This window comes from Mobula birostris, chromosome 13, assembly GCF_030028105.1.
Source record: "Mobula birostris isolate sMobBir1 chromosome 13, sMobBir1.hap1, whole genome shotgun sequence".
In the NCBI taxonomy this organism is placed as follows: Eukaryota; Metazoa; Chordata; class Chondrichthyes; order Myliobatiformes; family Myliobatidae; genus Mobula; species Mobula birostris.
The window spans coordinates 60,241,585-60,257,637 of record NC_092382.1 but is presented as its reverse complement, the minus strand read 5'-3'; the positions used below and the strand labels follow the sequence as shown (position 1 = coordinate 60,257,637).

Here is a 16,053-nt window from a genome sequence, read left to right as displayed (position 1 = left end):
TTAGAGTTGCGAGAAACATGGGCGAATATCTTTGGAGCAGTGGCTGAGGGGACACTGGACAGAAGTTTATAGTTTTGAAGGCCATCGATCGACGCAAATATCTTTTCTCCAGGATAGAAATTACTAATCATAAAGGGCGTGCATCTGATGTAAGAGCTATGTTTTGAGTATCTGATGTTGTAGAATCCGTGATGAGTGCCGAAGTAACAAGTCAGTTAGAAAGGTATAATTATATATAATCAAATCATCATGGGTTAGTGGAAGATAACTCATGCTCGACCAGATTAATCGACTTTTCCCAAGATGTGACCAGCAGTGTTGACAGAGGGAACCTGTAGCTGTGGTGTATTTAGCGTTGTAGGGGGCATTTGATATGCTGTTAGCTGAAAGGCTGATGCACAAGACCAGAGGGTACAGTACTGGGATAAATGTAATGATGATGTAATGTCATGAATGATGATGATGATAATCACATAAATTACGGAGACAGAATAAACAGTTATGTTTCAGGCTGGGAGGGTGTAACGAGTGCTCCAAAGATAGTTTCTGGTTTCTGAAATGTTGATATTAATCACTTGGTGGAGGGGGCAGAGTCTGAGGGATCCAGTTTTGTCAATGAAAGGGAAAGAGATGGGCGGACATGCTGTGAGGAGACATTTGATCTGTGGAACAGGGCATAGAGAGTTTCGCTGAGTGGAGCAATCCTGTTGAATGGATTTTAATGAGGGGAACGAGAGATCACATACAGTGGTCGGAGAAATCCAAGTGGACAATATTCTGTATTTGGAGAGAAACTGTAAATGAATGAATCACTGAGGGATCCAGGTGTTGTCCTGCACAAATTGTAACAAGAATACAGGCAGGGACAGCACGAAGTTGGGGTAAAAACAAATACAGCTCTGTTGTCAACTTATTCGTCAGATTCAGAATAGGAAGATGGTGGTGGCCAGGACATGCATAGGAATGGTAGAGTCCTGGGTATTGTCATTGAACAGTGAGACCTAGAACTACAAGTACATAGCTCCATGAAAAGGGCAGCAAAGGCAGTGAATGGTGAGCATGTAATGTTTGTCTTTAACGCCCGAGCAGTTGCAGTTGTACAAATCATTAATTAGACCTCACGTGTACAATGTACATCGCTGCTCAATGCAGACGAGGAAGGATGTGATAAGGCTGCATAAGGCGTAGGAAATATTCAGAGGAATTTTATCATGACTGAAGTCGTTGAGTTGTGTGGAAAAAACAGGGCTGGTTAGAACAGTTTTCCTGAGGCAAAGGTGGCTGAAGAGAGACCTGACAGATGATTATAAGGTTCTGTGAAGCATGGTTGGCATCTACTGTCAGAACCCATTCCCCACGGGGAAAATTCAAAATGCTTACTCTTATATATTAGAGATGGCTACCAGTGGTGTTCCACAGGGGTCTGTGTTGGGGCCGCTTTTTTTCACATTGTACATCAACGATTTGGATTATGGAATAGATGGCTTTGTGGCTAAGTTTGCCGACGATACGAAGATAGGTGAAGGGGCCGGTAGTGCTGAGGAAACGGAGAGTCTGCAAAGAGTCTTGGATAGATTGGAAGAATGGGCAAAGAAGTGGCAAATGAAATCCAATTTTGAAAAGTGTATGGTTATGCACTTTGGCAGAAGAAATAAACAGGCAGACTATTATTTAAATGGGGAAAGAATTCAAAGTTCTGAGATGCAAAGGGACTTGGGAGTCCTTGTACAGGATACCCTTAAGGTTAACCTCCAGGTTGAGTTGGTGGTGAAGAAGGCGAATGCAATGTTGGCATTCATTTCCGGGGAGTAGCGTATAGGAGCAGGGATGTGATGTTGAGGCTCTATAAGGCGCTGGTGAGACCTTACTTGGAGAACTGTGGGCAGTTTTGGTGTCCTTATTTAAGAAAGGATATGCTAACGTTGGAGAAGGTACAAAGAAGATTCACTGGAATGATTCTGGGAATGAGAGGGTTAACATATGAGGAACGTTGGTCCGCTCTTGGACTGTATTCCTTGGAGTTTAGGAGAATGAGGGGCGACCTCATAGAAACATTTCGAATGTTAAAAGGCATGGACAGAGTGGATGTGGAACAGTTGTTTCGCATGATGGGGGAGTCTAGTACGTGAGGGCATAACTTAAGGATTGAACGGCGTCCATTCAGAACAGAGGTGCGAAGAAATTTCTTTAGCGTGATAGTTGTGAATCTATGGAATTTATTGCCACGGGCAGCAGTGGAGTCCAAGTCATTGAGTGTATTTAAGGCAGAGATTGATAGGTATCTGAGTAGCCAGGGCATCAAAGGTTATGGTGAGAAGCCGGGGGAATAGGACTAAATGGGAGAATGGATCAGCTCATGATAAAATGGCAGTGCAGACTCGATGGGCCGAATGGCCGAGTTCTACTCCTTTGTCTTATGGTCTTAAGTCAAGTTTATTGTCACTTCGACCATAAGCTGCTGGCACAGTACACAGTAAAAGCGAAAGAACGTTCCTCCAGGACGTTGGTGCTACCCGAAACAACATAGAACTACACTGGTTTATGTGAAACAGCTCAAGCCTATACTAGACTACGTAAAAACAACAGAACAACTGCATGAGTCTACAGACCTGCACAGGACTACATAAAGTGCACAAAGGCAGTGCAGGGCAGTATAATAATTAACAAGCAAGGCAATAGGCACAGTAGAGGACAAATTTCAATAGAATAATACATGATGCAGACGTCAGTCTAGACTCTGAGTATTGAGGAGACTGATGACCTGGGGGAAGAAACTGTTGCACAGTCTGGTCGTGAGAGCCCGAATGCCTCGGTGCCTTTTGCCAGATGGCAGGAGGGAGAAGTTGCATCTGGTGCTGCGTCTGGTGTGCTGCATTTCGTTTCGGTCGCCTCAGATTGTTGAGGGTTTGGAAAGAGTTTAGCAAAGTTTTTTTTTAAGGAGTAGTTCATCAGTTTCAGGAGAAGTTTCAAGAAGAGATTTATGAAAGGAGTTACACAAAGATGGATTGTTCTTTCCGAAGCGGCAGAATTCAAAGAGGGAACTGAGAGGTTAATAAGAGTCATCAATAAAGGTGGTATCTTTCTTATAGGATGGAAATACTGAATACCAGAGGAAAGTTTTCAAATGAAAACTAAACAGAGAGTCGAGGGTGTCTGGAATCTATTTCCGGGCTGGTGCAGGAGGCAAATAGAACAGTGACATTTATGAGGCCAGGACAGGCAAACAAAGACACTGAGGAAGGAGGGATATGGACAACATACAGGCAGATGGATGAGTTTAATTGGTACAGCCCAGCTTCACAGACCAAAGGCCCTCTTCCTGTCATGCACTGAAGTAAGTTCTCCGATGAAGGAAATGAAGTTTCCTCTCCGTCCTGAATATCCGTTCCATCATTCTGAGTCTGTGACCCAGGGTGATTGACTTCTCATTCAGGGGATACACTCTCCCTGCAGTCGGTGTGAACCTGAATTTCTCCTCACAATTCCAGAGAATACAGACCCAGATCACTCACTGTCCTTTCACTCAGCCAGCCTGCTATCCTGGGAACCAGTCCAGTCCATGAGGGGAACAGTCACCGCACTCGCTCGGCTGCAGGGATAAGCTCCGTGAGGAAATGTGACGTGAACTGGAAATAACATTCAAGGTGCATTCACACTAGAGACCTATAAGAGACCTCAAAGCAAGACATCTGCACCCCTCTTCTCTAATTCTCCTGCAACATAGGACAAAATGCTGTGTGCCTTCCTCATTACCTGCCGTACCTGAATGTCAACTCGCAGACGTTTCTTTGCGAGGATCCCAGGTCCCTCTGTAAATTTCACTACGCCACCGAGACTGTTCCTCTCAGAATGGATAGTCTCACATTTCCCCACATTCTCTACATGTGCCACACACTCAGTCGTTCACTTCTGTCTGCATCCCATCCCGCTCTACATCCTTCTCACTACTGACCTGCCACCCAGCTCTGTAACAGCAGAGTCATGAATATACTCCCACATCCAAACTCAGTGATGTACACCGTGAACAGCTGTGGTCTCAGAGCAAGCCCCTTGTCACGCTGCTGGTCACAGCTTCCCAGATTTGAACGATCCATTTATTCAAAGGTTCAAAGGCACAATTTAATATCGGAGAAATATATGCAATATATATCCTGAAATACTTCTTCTTCGCAACCATCATGAAAAACAGAGGAGTGACCCAAGAATCAACGACAGTTAAATGTTAGAACCCCGAGGTCTCCCCAGCGCCCCTCCATCCCGCGCATAAGCAGCAGCGAGCAACAATCCCCTCCCACCACCGGCAAAATATAGCGCACCCGCCATCAGCGCTCAAGCGTGAGCAAAGCAATAGCAAAGGCAGAGACTAGCAGTTACCCTAAAGACTACATCGTTCACCCGATAAATCGACATGTTCAGGCTCTCTCTCTCCTAATAAGGAAGAAAGAGGTGACTCCATTTTCCAGCGAGTGGGGAAAGATAACAAACAACTCGCAGTTTTCGATGTTAAAAGTCCGTTACGTCGCTTTTTTCGAGCTCTGTGCCAGAAGATCACAAAGATTCCGGGTCACCAGGTACAAAACAGATGTTCCGACTCCACCAACGACACACGGGTCTCCTGTACATACGCCGACCCTTGATCCTCCCGCCTCCAGTTCCTCGAGATCTGAGGCTTCTGAATAGGAGCCGAAATCTTAGGCCAAGCCTTTGGCATGCCGAATAACGGCCAGTTGTGGAACCCCGAGAACAGGTCCCATTCCCGCAAAGAACCGAAGTCAGCTTGTAACTCCATGTCCGGGTCTTCAAAAGAACCCTGAAGGGAAAAATAGAGATATCAAAGATGGAAATAGAGCTGTTTCCGAAGATGCAACTAAAGGAGTCGCTGTTGGGCGCCAGAATTATTCAGCTCCGCCTTCTCATCCTTCTCTCTCTGCCGTCAAACTGTTTCTAACTCTCAGTGCACACAACTACATTACCCACAATCCCAGGTCCTATCAGTTCCACCAACACCACATTCATCAGTTCCCAGTTTTTGAATCTGTTTACCGTTTCCCGAACCCACACTGACTTTGGCAACCCTGCCGTTGCTGTTGTCCTAGCCCCGTGAGTGGGGACTTTGGGTCTGTGTCTGTATCTCTACCAGTTGAACACTGGCGCAGAAGACAATGCAAATATCTCTAGTTCTGTATAGCAGTTGTATTGGAAATGACTAATTTTAACGCGCTGTTAGACCAGTGCTTGATTGAATTTTATGTCTACAGTGCGACATTTATCTGTAGGCCGTATGGCTTTCTCAGTGGGTTTGCATTTTTTTGAGCAGGGTTAGTAAGCTGTGATGAGCGATAAACTTGAGTGTCACTGAGCTGCGATATTTACAGAGTTTTAGACATGATGAAGTTACTCCGGCGTATTCTACACTTCGTGCAGCTCTGAACTCTACCCTAATTCATATTTTATTTCTTGAATGTACTCCATCGATTCAGCTGCTTTGCAATCGGGAAAACACAAATTATTTTAATGTCCTATATGATACCAGATTTTTGACTGATTTTGAGTTCCGGAAGTGCTTTATCTCTTTAGGGCACGTTGACGCAGTTGTTTTTTTCATATATATAACTCTGACGTATTCTGTTTCCCTACGCTTTTTACCTGTCCCTAGAATTAAATGTGATAGTGTTCGGGTTCCGGCAGAACCACATATATGCACCACTTTGTAAGCGTCAGGTGTTGAAATATGCTGAGCAATGTTGCAGATGACAGGTGATGAGACTACAAGAGAATGGGGACAGAATGGGGGACATGAGGACAGGAGACCAGCGATCTGAGCCAGTAAATCCAGACGGTATTGGGATTACATTGGTACTGAATCGCGTTTACTGCAAAGGGATTAGCAACAGGGAACAAGTTTTGTTACACTTGTGCGTATTTGTGAAGTCACCCGTGAGGAACTCTGAACAAATTCCTCCACAGTCTACAACCATTCATCCCCACCCCGCCCCAGCTTAGTCTGGGAAGGATGCAGCAACAATAGAAGAGTCAGAAGAAAGAACATTATAGGCAGTAATCCCAACACCGGCTTCTATCCAGAGTTTATCACTTTCTCAGAGCACGTGGTCACTCTTTGCTCTGCTTCCATGAACATGCCCCATGATATTATTCAGTTACTACCATGTTTAACAGTGTAGATACTATACCCGGGACCTTTGCAACTCCACCCTCAAACATGTGAAGGCAATACTTGTCAGTATTCCAAAAGGATATTTTTTTTTCTCCGCTATGTTCAAATTCGTTTATTATTGTTTTCTGATTCGACGCCGAGGTGTCTACAAACGAAGGAGGTGTTGTACACGTGTTAAAGATTACAGCAGTTATATATCCACCACGCTGTAAGATTCACTGCTAATTCAATGGCTTTTCTGTAATATTTCGCTTCTAAGGCTAATGCAATGGCTTCTCTGTAATGTTCACTGCTGAGGTCACGGTTTCCCTGTAGCCGCAATGTTTGGATTATGGTTGAAGATAACAAGACTGTGGTATGCATGTTCGGCAATCAGAGATTGTTGCTCTGGCTTGTGAATCTGGGAGGATGTTTTTCGCGGTATTTTGTCGAGGAGAGATGAAGAGAGAAGACGCGTGTGGAGTGCGCTGGTAGACCACGGAACGGAATGGACTGGGTTCAGAGGGTCGGAAGGTCGACGACGCTCGGAGGAGATTGATGGTGGAAGAATGACTACTAAGTGTGCTCTAACGTGCAGTTTTGACTTTTCCCAGAATCGGGCTTTCTAAAATTATTTTTCTTCCTAACCCTATATTCAGATTAAGATTCACGAACTTCAATCATTTACTTGCATATGGTGTACTGTCTGATATTTTGTGTTGTGGGTTTGTAACTTGGCGGTACATTAAACAGCATCCACACAAACGTGATTACCCAGTATTGCGGGGCCCATGTCTGATTCCCCTAGACGAACACGAGCGTCTATCGGTGCCCCAGGTGTAGCAGGGCCGTGACCTGTCCATACTACCAGGGAGGAGGAGAAGGTAACCGTGCGGACTCAGCCACAAGCTGAGTTGCCCGTAGTCGGGGGCGGATATTTCAGAGACTGGGTTCAATCATTTCTGATGAGTGAGGGGAAAGAGTGGTCGGATTTGGAAAGTTTAATTAGTCCCCGTCTTCCAGTGAAGTGTGGGGGCTCTGAGTTGGCATCAGCGCTCACCTCCCTGGCGAATAACTGGCCCAGTGCACAGGCACAGAGCCCTGCCGGAAGCTAAGAATGTTCTCTGGAATAATCCCTATCTCCGAGAGGGAAGAGGAGTGTGAGACGTGGGTGGAGCAGACCTCTCAGTTGTTAGATGAGTGCCAGTGCTCTGATGACGAAAAGATTGGTCGAAAGATTGAAGGTGTTGCCGGCTGATGTAGTGAGAGCCGTGAAAATTAACCAACCCTCTGCTCTCCTTGCTGAGTATCTAGACGCATTAGAGAGCGCTTTTGGTCCGACAGGGAGCCCAGTGAAGTTTGGGGGGGGGGGGTTAAAACATGCTTCAGGAGAATGGGGAGAAGCTGGAGAGGCAGTTGAATTGTTCGCGGCACCGGGGGGTGGGGGAGGGTCATTCAGGCGGCTGGGGTGGATAAGTAAAGGATGGACCAGATAGCCAAGGGCGCCGAGCCCCAGGACATGATTGCTTGTGGTCTCCTACAGTCCCGTTAAACGCGCCCCCTCCCTCATATGTTGAGCTGATCAGAGAGGTGCGGGAGGAGGAGAACACATCGGAGGCGTGGGTCGACTCCGTCAGCCGGTACAGTCCTCGGTAGTAGCCCCTTGTGGTGAAGTGACCGCAGTCAGCCCAACCGGGGGAATGGTAAAGGAGATGGTGGCAGAGCTGAGATCTGAGATGTCCCGGGTGTTAACAGCGGTTGTGGACGCTCCGGATTGATCGGACTGGTAGAGAGGGGCCCCCCTACGGGGACGGACTACGCATAGGCTGCGGGTGGCAGGGGTTCTGCGAGAAGAGGGGCGGCGGTAGAGTCTGCTTTAAAAATATATATGCCTTTGTCACACAAAACATCAGAGAAGCATACTTGCGTAACGGTCTATAAACCATTGCTCAGTCAGTGCCGCAGAAGGATATTATTAGATTCTCCTGTCGGCACCGTTCCGTCTAACAACTGAATACAAGCGGCATATAATTATGTAACTTCAGGTTCCTTCATGGGGATGGAACTGGACTCTCTGACGGTGGTGTCTGAAAAGAGGATGTTGTCCAAGTTGCATGCCATCTTGGACAATGTTTCCCATCCACTACATAACGTACTGGGTGGGCACAGGAGTACATTCAGCCAGAGACTCATTCCACCGAGATGCAACACAGAGCGTCATAGGAAGTCATTCCTGCCTGTGGCCATCAAACTTTACAACTCCACCCTTGGAGGGTCAGACACCCTGAGCCAATAGGCTGGTCCTGGACTTATTTCCCGGCATAATTTACATATTTCTATTTAACTATTTATAGTTTTATTACTATTCATTATTTGTGGAGCAACTGTAACGAAAACCAATTCCCCCCGGGAGCAATAAAGTATGACTATGACTATGTCTATGACTATCAAATGAATAGTGACCAATATTGAATTGAACGTAGAAGTCACAAATGTCTTCGTTGTAAGTGCAACAAATTCCTTTTGTCCGTACTATATGAACATTTCTTCCATAAACACTCGCTTTCTCTGGTCTGCCCGAATTGTACCACAACCCGATCTAATGATAAAAAGAACAGACAACGAGCGTTCTTCCCCAACGGCTTGAATGTTTGCTAATATTCTTGCGCAAAAGAAACATCTTATGTTTATTTGCTAGAAATCCCATCAATGATACCAATATTGAGATATTGACTGTGCAGTTTTGTATCTTGCTGAGCGGTGAGCCGTTATACTTGCTGCATGTGAGCGGGCATTAATAATTCAGGATATTACGAATGCTGTCGCACTTGCCCTTCGTAACCTGTGACAATGGGATCAATGATAGTTGAACATCATCTTTGGTCGAATAGTTCTGCAGAGTGACGTGTTTGAAAACAGACCTTCGCATTGTCAGTGGCGGTGTTGGAGTAGCAGCGACATTACGAGTGTAGAACATACTGGAACTGGGCAAGCAGCTTAGTTCTCCGTGTGGACGGAGATGGGACTGGATATGCAGTGAAATTATCACTGTGGTTAGCGATGTGGGATTTGATCAGTAGGGGCGCTGTAAATCTGGTCAGTGATGTGCCTGGATCTGCAGTGATAATACAGGAATCGCTTCTTTCCATCTGGTTTCTGAATGGATATTGAACCCATAAACACTCCCTCACTACATGTTGTCCTCTTTGTGCACGAATTCAATTTAGCTCTTTTATATATTATCTTCTAACGTGATTTTAAACCTCTTTCTGGGTCTGATTGTGTACAGTCTGTGTTTCGCTTCTAAGATTCACGGCTGCTTTATTTAGTATTGCGTAGGGTCCATTTAAGAAATCAACTGCGCCTCTGATAGTTGTAATCTTCCAGACGTTCAAACTCTTTGCCTGTTTCCTATCTGGCAACTTCCTCAATCTACTGTGCAAAATCATCCTCCACCACTAATCATTTTACAGTACGTTTGAGATTCCTTCTGACAAATGGTTGGAAAAGGGTTTTCCTCAGTTCGCTCTGGATTACCAATCCCTTTACACGGTTCTATTGTCCAAATAGTGTCCCGTCGCGCAGGGTGCGAAGGCTCTTCCGTTTTGATTATTTCCACCACCAGGTGTAGTGAAGAAGATGCTGATTATGATTTATTCTCTGTATTCGTTTGTACTACACACGGGGAGACTGAATCTGCTACGCAAAGGTTAAAGTTAAAATCGTCAACGGTTCTGCCACCAAATTACATTATTGCATTGTTAATCCCTTCGCTGCGTCGTCCGGGCTATAAAACAAGTTTTTCTGTTGGTGATCATTTGATATAGTTCCCAGTCTGCTGTGCACAGGATGCTCTATACAGAAACCATATCAGATGCATGTTGACAAATTGCAATCTACTGTATTGGCATCAGAATAACAATCTGTTGCACTTTTAAGGTAAAAGCCGATATATGGGTCTGGCGGTGATCCTGCATTTCAGGTTAGCGGTGAAGCAGCAGGACAGTAGCACCTGGAATAATTGTCCACCTGTCTTGCTGGTTACACTGTCATATGGGGCAGTAACGTACAAAATACAATGCTGCATTTATGGTGCCTTTGATCTAGGTAATCGCGATCGGCTGGCATATGGGAACATTCGGGGAGTTGGATAAATCTCCAGTTGAATTCCATGCAGAGAAGTAGAATTTAAAATATAGGTGTCTTAGGAATGCATTTCAGTGAATGACCAGGACACGCTGTAACATTATCACTGTGGTCACTGTTATGGCTCAAGAGACGACATTATCATCATGGTGAACTGTGGGCCTTGAATAGTAATGACGTCGGCAGCTTGGCCTGCAGTGAGATCATCATCTCAGCTCAGTGAGCCGAGATCCAGTGACAACATCAGCGTGAGCAGTGACAAACTTTGAAAGTGTAGAACACTACGTTTATTAAATGCAAGGTCCTGTAATCTTTCTGAAGTTCCAGCATTACACTCAATGTGTCTGTTTCATATCCGCTGTTCTGCAGTTCCAATCCAGAGAGTGGCTCTCCATGAGGTCGCAGAGATGCGTTTGAGTGTCAGCGGCTGAGACTTTGGACAGATGCATCAAGGCTGTGCTTCTCATCCGTCCCCGTTTACAGAGAGCTCTTCCTTTTCTTCTTTTAGAGTAATGTTTATAAATCATTGCAAGATCTTTAAGAATAGCGTGTTTTTTTTTATACAAACATATGGCGTATTCCATAATTCTGGATGTGCCGAACTGCAACGGGTTAACTACAGCTATTTCTGACTGCAATTAATCTGATTTGTGATGCGCATTAATTCTCTTTGTTGTTGTTCACAGCCAGGTTGAATCAAAACAAACCTGAACATTTATTCGTAACATTCTTCACAATACGTTTAAGTGTTTATATATGTGAAATGTGTGCTGATATGCATACATGATATTTCAACAGTTATATTACCTTTGTCATTACCAATATGCGAGATCAGAACAAGATGCTGCTGTATAAACCTGTAATTGATGCAAACTCGATATCATTAGATTCCCCCGTGAGTTCCATTATCTGCACCACTGAATACAAGCTGCAGTTCCTTTCATACTTTCGGTTCTTTATCCACTTCTCCACTGAACAATGTCCAAATTATTTTTGTCCAGATAAACCAAATAAAAGAGATGTAAGTCTCCCCTTTCCTCTGCTGGCCTGCAGGTCACTCTTGATTATGGCTAGTCCACCTACTTAGCCAACTACTCTCCCTCCATCCCACCGATCAGGATCAGTGTAGATGTGGGAGTAGGTGGAGGATGGTCCTATGAGCAGATGCGGTATATCACAGGTCCTGGTTACGCGACCATTTACGTCAGACAGGCAATCTTTGAAGAGTGCTGATTATCCGTGGAGTCCTCGACCACGGGGACGATTTTTTTTTTTTTTGCCGTTTTTCTCATTCACAATAACGATCAAAATGAGATTGTATTTGAGATTGTGGAAGAGATTCTGGGGAGGGTACGACAAGTTACCCCTGGGGTCTACTGTCCTAGCCGGCAAGTTGCCTCGAGTTTTTCTGATCAGTTTGTCTTAATTTGGCATGGGGCAGGGAACCGGCGTGGTAGTCCTGAAGATGCGGCAGTTGTTTGAGAAACAGAGACAATGTGTAACGAGACCGTTAGAAAGGAAAGGCTGACGATGCAGCAAAATTGCTATCAAGAAGATGAGCTACAACTTAAAAAGGCGGGCGAAATTGAAATGGACTGAATGTGTTATATTTGAATGTGCGTCGTTTACTGGATATTGTAGAAGAAGTTCTAGCAGAGCCACATACGGGCATACGTGTGTACGCTGTGGAAAGAACAACTAATGTGAGTGATACACGTTGTAGCAAACGTCCAGGAAAGAATGTGGACGGGGCGGTGTTGCTGTGTTGGTTAAAAATGAAATCATATCATTGGAAAGAGGTCGTAAGCCGTTGTATCATTGTGGATAGAGCTAACGAACTGTAAGGGTAAAACACCTTGATATGATTTTCAGAGAGACCACACAGACAAGAGTAGGGATGTGGAATACGAATTCCAACGGGAGATAGAACTCCATGCCTTAAGGGTAATATAACAATCACCATGAGGGATTTAAATATTCAGCAAGACTGGGAAATTCATGTTGGTGCTGGATTCCAACAGTGAGAATGTCTAGAATGCCTACGTGATTGCTTTTTTTGTCATAAGGAGGTGGCTAGGAACGGACCCAAGTGCAAGACACTTGAAGTACTCGGGACAGGACTAGGATACAGGGTGAGGGCAAGGTCATGGACACGAAAACCGGGAACCGGGAAAAGGACTAGACAAGAGAGCTAGTAGCCCGGGCTTGGACTCCGAGCCAGAGAGTGGACGACGACCCAGTACCTGGGTCTTGCCTGTGGCTCGGACCCCAGAACTAGGCAAGGACGAGGCTGGAGTCTTCAGGCTTGAGGCTAGAGACTAGCGGCGAGGCTTCACAGGAGGCAGGAGGCGGGAGTCTTCAGGCTTGAAGCTAGAGGCTAGAGGGGAGGCTTGGCAGGAGGCAGGAGGCGGGAGTCTTCAGGCTTGAGGCTAGAGGCTAGAGGCTTGAGCCGAGGATTGGCAGGAGGCAGGAGGCTGGAGTCCTCAGGCTTGAGGCTAGAGACTAGAGGCGAGGCTTGGCAGGAGGCAGGAGGCTGGAGTCCTCAGTCTTGAGGACTAACTCCATGCCTAAAGGGTAATTAATATAACAATCGTCATGAGGGATTTAAATATTTTGCAAGACTGGGAAAATTATGTTGTTGCTGGATTCCAACAGTGAGAATGTCTAGAATGCCTACGTGATGGCTTTTTATTTTTTTTTTGTCATAAGGAGGTGGCATTTATGCTGTGATGCTGTTTCGAGGATGATAGCAGATGGAACAGTTTGTGGTCATGGTGACTCGGGTCTCCAAAGATCCATCGGACGCTTTTTACACACCTGTCTTAGTAAATGTCCTGAAGAGTCGGAAGATCATATCTACAGACGCATCGGGATGTCAGAGTCCTGCGATTGGGCGAAGTACAGTTCGCATAGCAGGCAGTGACGCAGCCAGTCAGGATGTTCTCCATTGTGTCCCTGTAGAAAGTTCTTAGAATTTGGGAGCCCATCCTAAACTTCTTCAGAGGTCTCAGGTGATAGAGGTGCTGTTGTGCCACACAGCCGGTATGTACAGACCACGTGAGATCCGCGGTGATGTTTAAGACGAGGAACTTAAAGCTCTAACAGCAGGAATTCTGCAGATTCTGGAAATTCAAGCAACACACATCAAAGTTGCTGGTGAACGCAGTAGGCCAGGCAGCATCTCTAGGAAGAGGTGCAGTCGACGTTTCCGGCCGAGACCCTTCGTCAGGACTAACTGAAGGAAGAGTGAGTAAGGGATTTGAAAGTTGGAGGGGGAGAAGGAGATCCAAAATGATAGGAGAAGACAGGAGGGGGAGGGATAGAGCCAAGAGCTGGACAGGTGATAGGCAAAAGGGGATACGAGAGGACCATGGGACAGGAGGTCCGGGAAGAAAGACAAGGGGGGGGGGACCCAGAGGATGGGCAAGAGGTATATTCAGAGGGACAGAGGGAGAAAAAGGGGAGTGAGAGAAAGAATGTGTGCATAAAAATAAGTAACAGATGGGGTACGAGGGGGAGTTGGGGCCTTAGCGGAAGTTAGAGAAATCGATGTTCATGCCATCAGGTTGGAGGCTACCCAGACGGAATATAAGGTGTTGTTCCTCCAACCTGAGTGTGGCTTCATCTTTACAGTAGAGGAGGCCGTGGATAGACATGTCAGAATGGGAATGGGATGTGGAATTAAAATGTGTGGCCACTGGGAGATCCTGCTTTCCCTGGTGGACAGAGCGTTGATGTTCAGCAAAGCGGTCTCCCAGTCTGCGTCGGGTCTCGCCAATATACAAAAGGCCACATTGGGAGCACCGGACGCAGTATATCACCCCAGTCGACTCACAGGTGAAGTGTTGCCTCACATGGAAGGACTGTCTGGGGCCCTGAATGGTGGTAAGGGAGGAAGTGTAAGGGCATGTGTAACACTTATTCCGCTTACACGGATAAGTGCCAGGAGGGAGATCAGTGGGGAGGGATGGGAGGGACGAATGGACAAGGGAGTTGCGTAGGGAGCGATCCCTGCGGAATGCAGAGAGAGGGGGGGAGGGAAAGATGTGCTTAGTGGTAGGATCCCGTTGGAGGTGGCGGAAGTTACAGAGAATAATATGTTGGACCCGGAGACTGGTGGGGTGGTAGGTGAGGACCAGGGGAACCCTATTCCTAGTAGGGTGGCGGGAGGATGGAGTGAGAGCAGATGTACGTGAAATGGTGAAGATGCATTTAAGAGCATAGTTGATAGTGGAGGAAGGGAAGCCCCTTTCTTTAAAAAAGGAAGACATCTCCCTCGTCCTAGAATGAAAAGCCTCATCCTGAGAGCAGATGCGGCGGAGACCGAGGAATTGCGAGAAGGGGATGGCGTTTTTGCAAGAGACAGAGTGAGAAGAGGAATAGTCCAGATAGCTGTGAGAGTCAGTAGGCTTATAGTAGACATCAGTGGATAAGCTGTCTCCAGAGACAGAGACAGAAAGATCTAGAAAGGGGAGGGAGGTGTCGGAAATGGACCAGTTAAACTTGAGGGCAGGATGAAAGTTGGAGGCAAAGTAAATAAAGCCAATGAGTTCTGCATGCGTGCAGGAAGCAGCGCCAATGCAGTCGTCGATGTAGCGAAGGAAAAGTGGGGGACAGATACAAGAATAGGCACGGAACATAGATTGTTCCACAAACCCAACAAAAAGGCAGGCATAGCTAGGACCCATACGGGTGCCCATAGCTACACCTTTAGTTTGGAGGAAGTGAGGGGAGCCAAAGGAGAAATTATTAAGAGTAAGGACTAATTCCGCTAGACGGAATCCAAAAAGAAGCGTAGAGCATTGAGACCTTCCTGATGGGGGATGGAAGTATATAAGGACTGGACATCCATGGTCAGGAAGGTCTCAAAGCTCTACGCTTCTTTTTGGATTTCAGACCTAATCAGTTCCCCTCTACCACCACTCTGCTCCGACTGCATTGACAGCTTCACTTTCTTCCACAGTCATCAGACTATTGAGCTTTATAGTTCACTCACTAACATCCATCTGTAAAGCAGCGTTGCGAGATATAATTGAACTGTGTTCAGTTTCTGTTGACGTTGTCATGATCAACTCGCACTCAATGTTTTCAGATTCAATACGGTCTATTAACGTTTCTTCCCCGCTTCACTACATGTAAAAATAATGAGTCTTCCAAGCGTTCTCATTCATCTCAGCAAACCTCCTTCCCAAATTCTTGCTGAGACGCGTCTCACGAGTCTTCGATCTGTAATTATTTTGCTTCACTTCCCAAAGAAGCTGCCTAACCTGCGAAACTGTAACAAGCTCGCGTTCATTTCCGATTAGCAGGATGATATGTGTGTTTGTGCGTAAATAACTTTGCCTTCAAATCAGGGATTCATTCCGTTCCCAAACACAACAGTAGTCAGGGTGGCCGAGTGGTCTAAGGCGCCAGACTCAAGGTATGAAAATCCTTCCGACAAACGCGAGTGTTCTGGTCTCCAGCTGGGGTCGTGGGTTCGAATCCCACTCCTGACATCTTTTGTTGTTAAACATTCAATCCAGGTGATGTTATTTCTGCAACAAAACGTAGGTTCTTAGTGTGGATTAGGAAAACGGTAGAATAGATTGTGGCTTTTGACCCTGCTTATCACAGTACAACAGATCATCGCACACCGATTTCTGGGTGAGCGATTTATTCAGAAACAATTCCATGGAGAAGGATCTCGGCCCATAACGTCGGCTGTGTACTCTTTTCTACTCATCTAATCAATATACAATAGTGTTTAAAGT

General features: G+C 45.9%; 1 non-coding gene across 1 annotated transcript; it reads left to right on the top strand.

The window, feature by feature from the left end:
• Positions 1–15,684: 15,684 nt before the first annotated feature.
• On the top strand, positions 15,685–15,798 carry trnal-caa (transfer RNA leucine (anticodon CAA)). Its single transcript has 2 exons — positions 15,685–15,722; positions 15,753–15,798. It is a non-coding gene; the product is annotated as a tRNA-Leu (tRNA).
• The last annotated feature ends 255 nt before the right edge of the window (positions 15,799–16,053 follow it).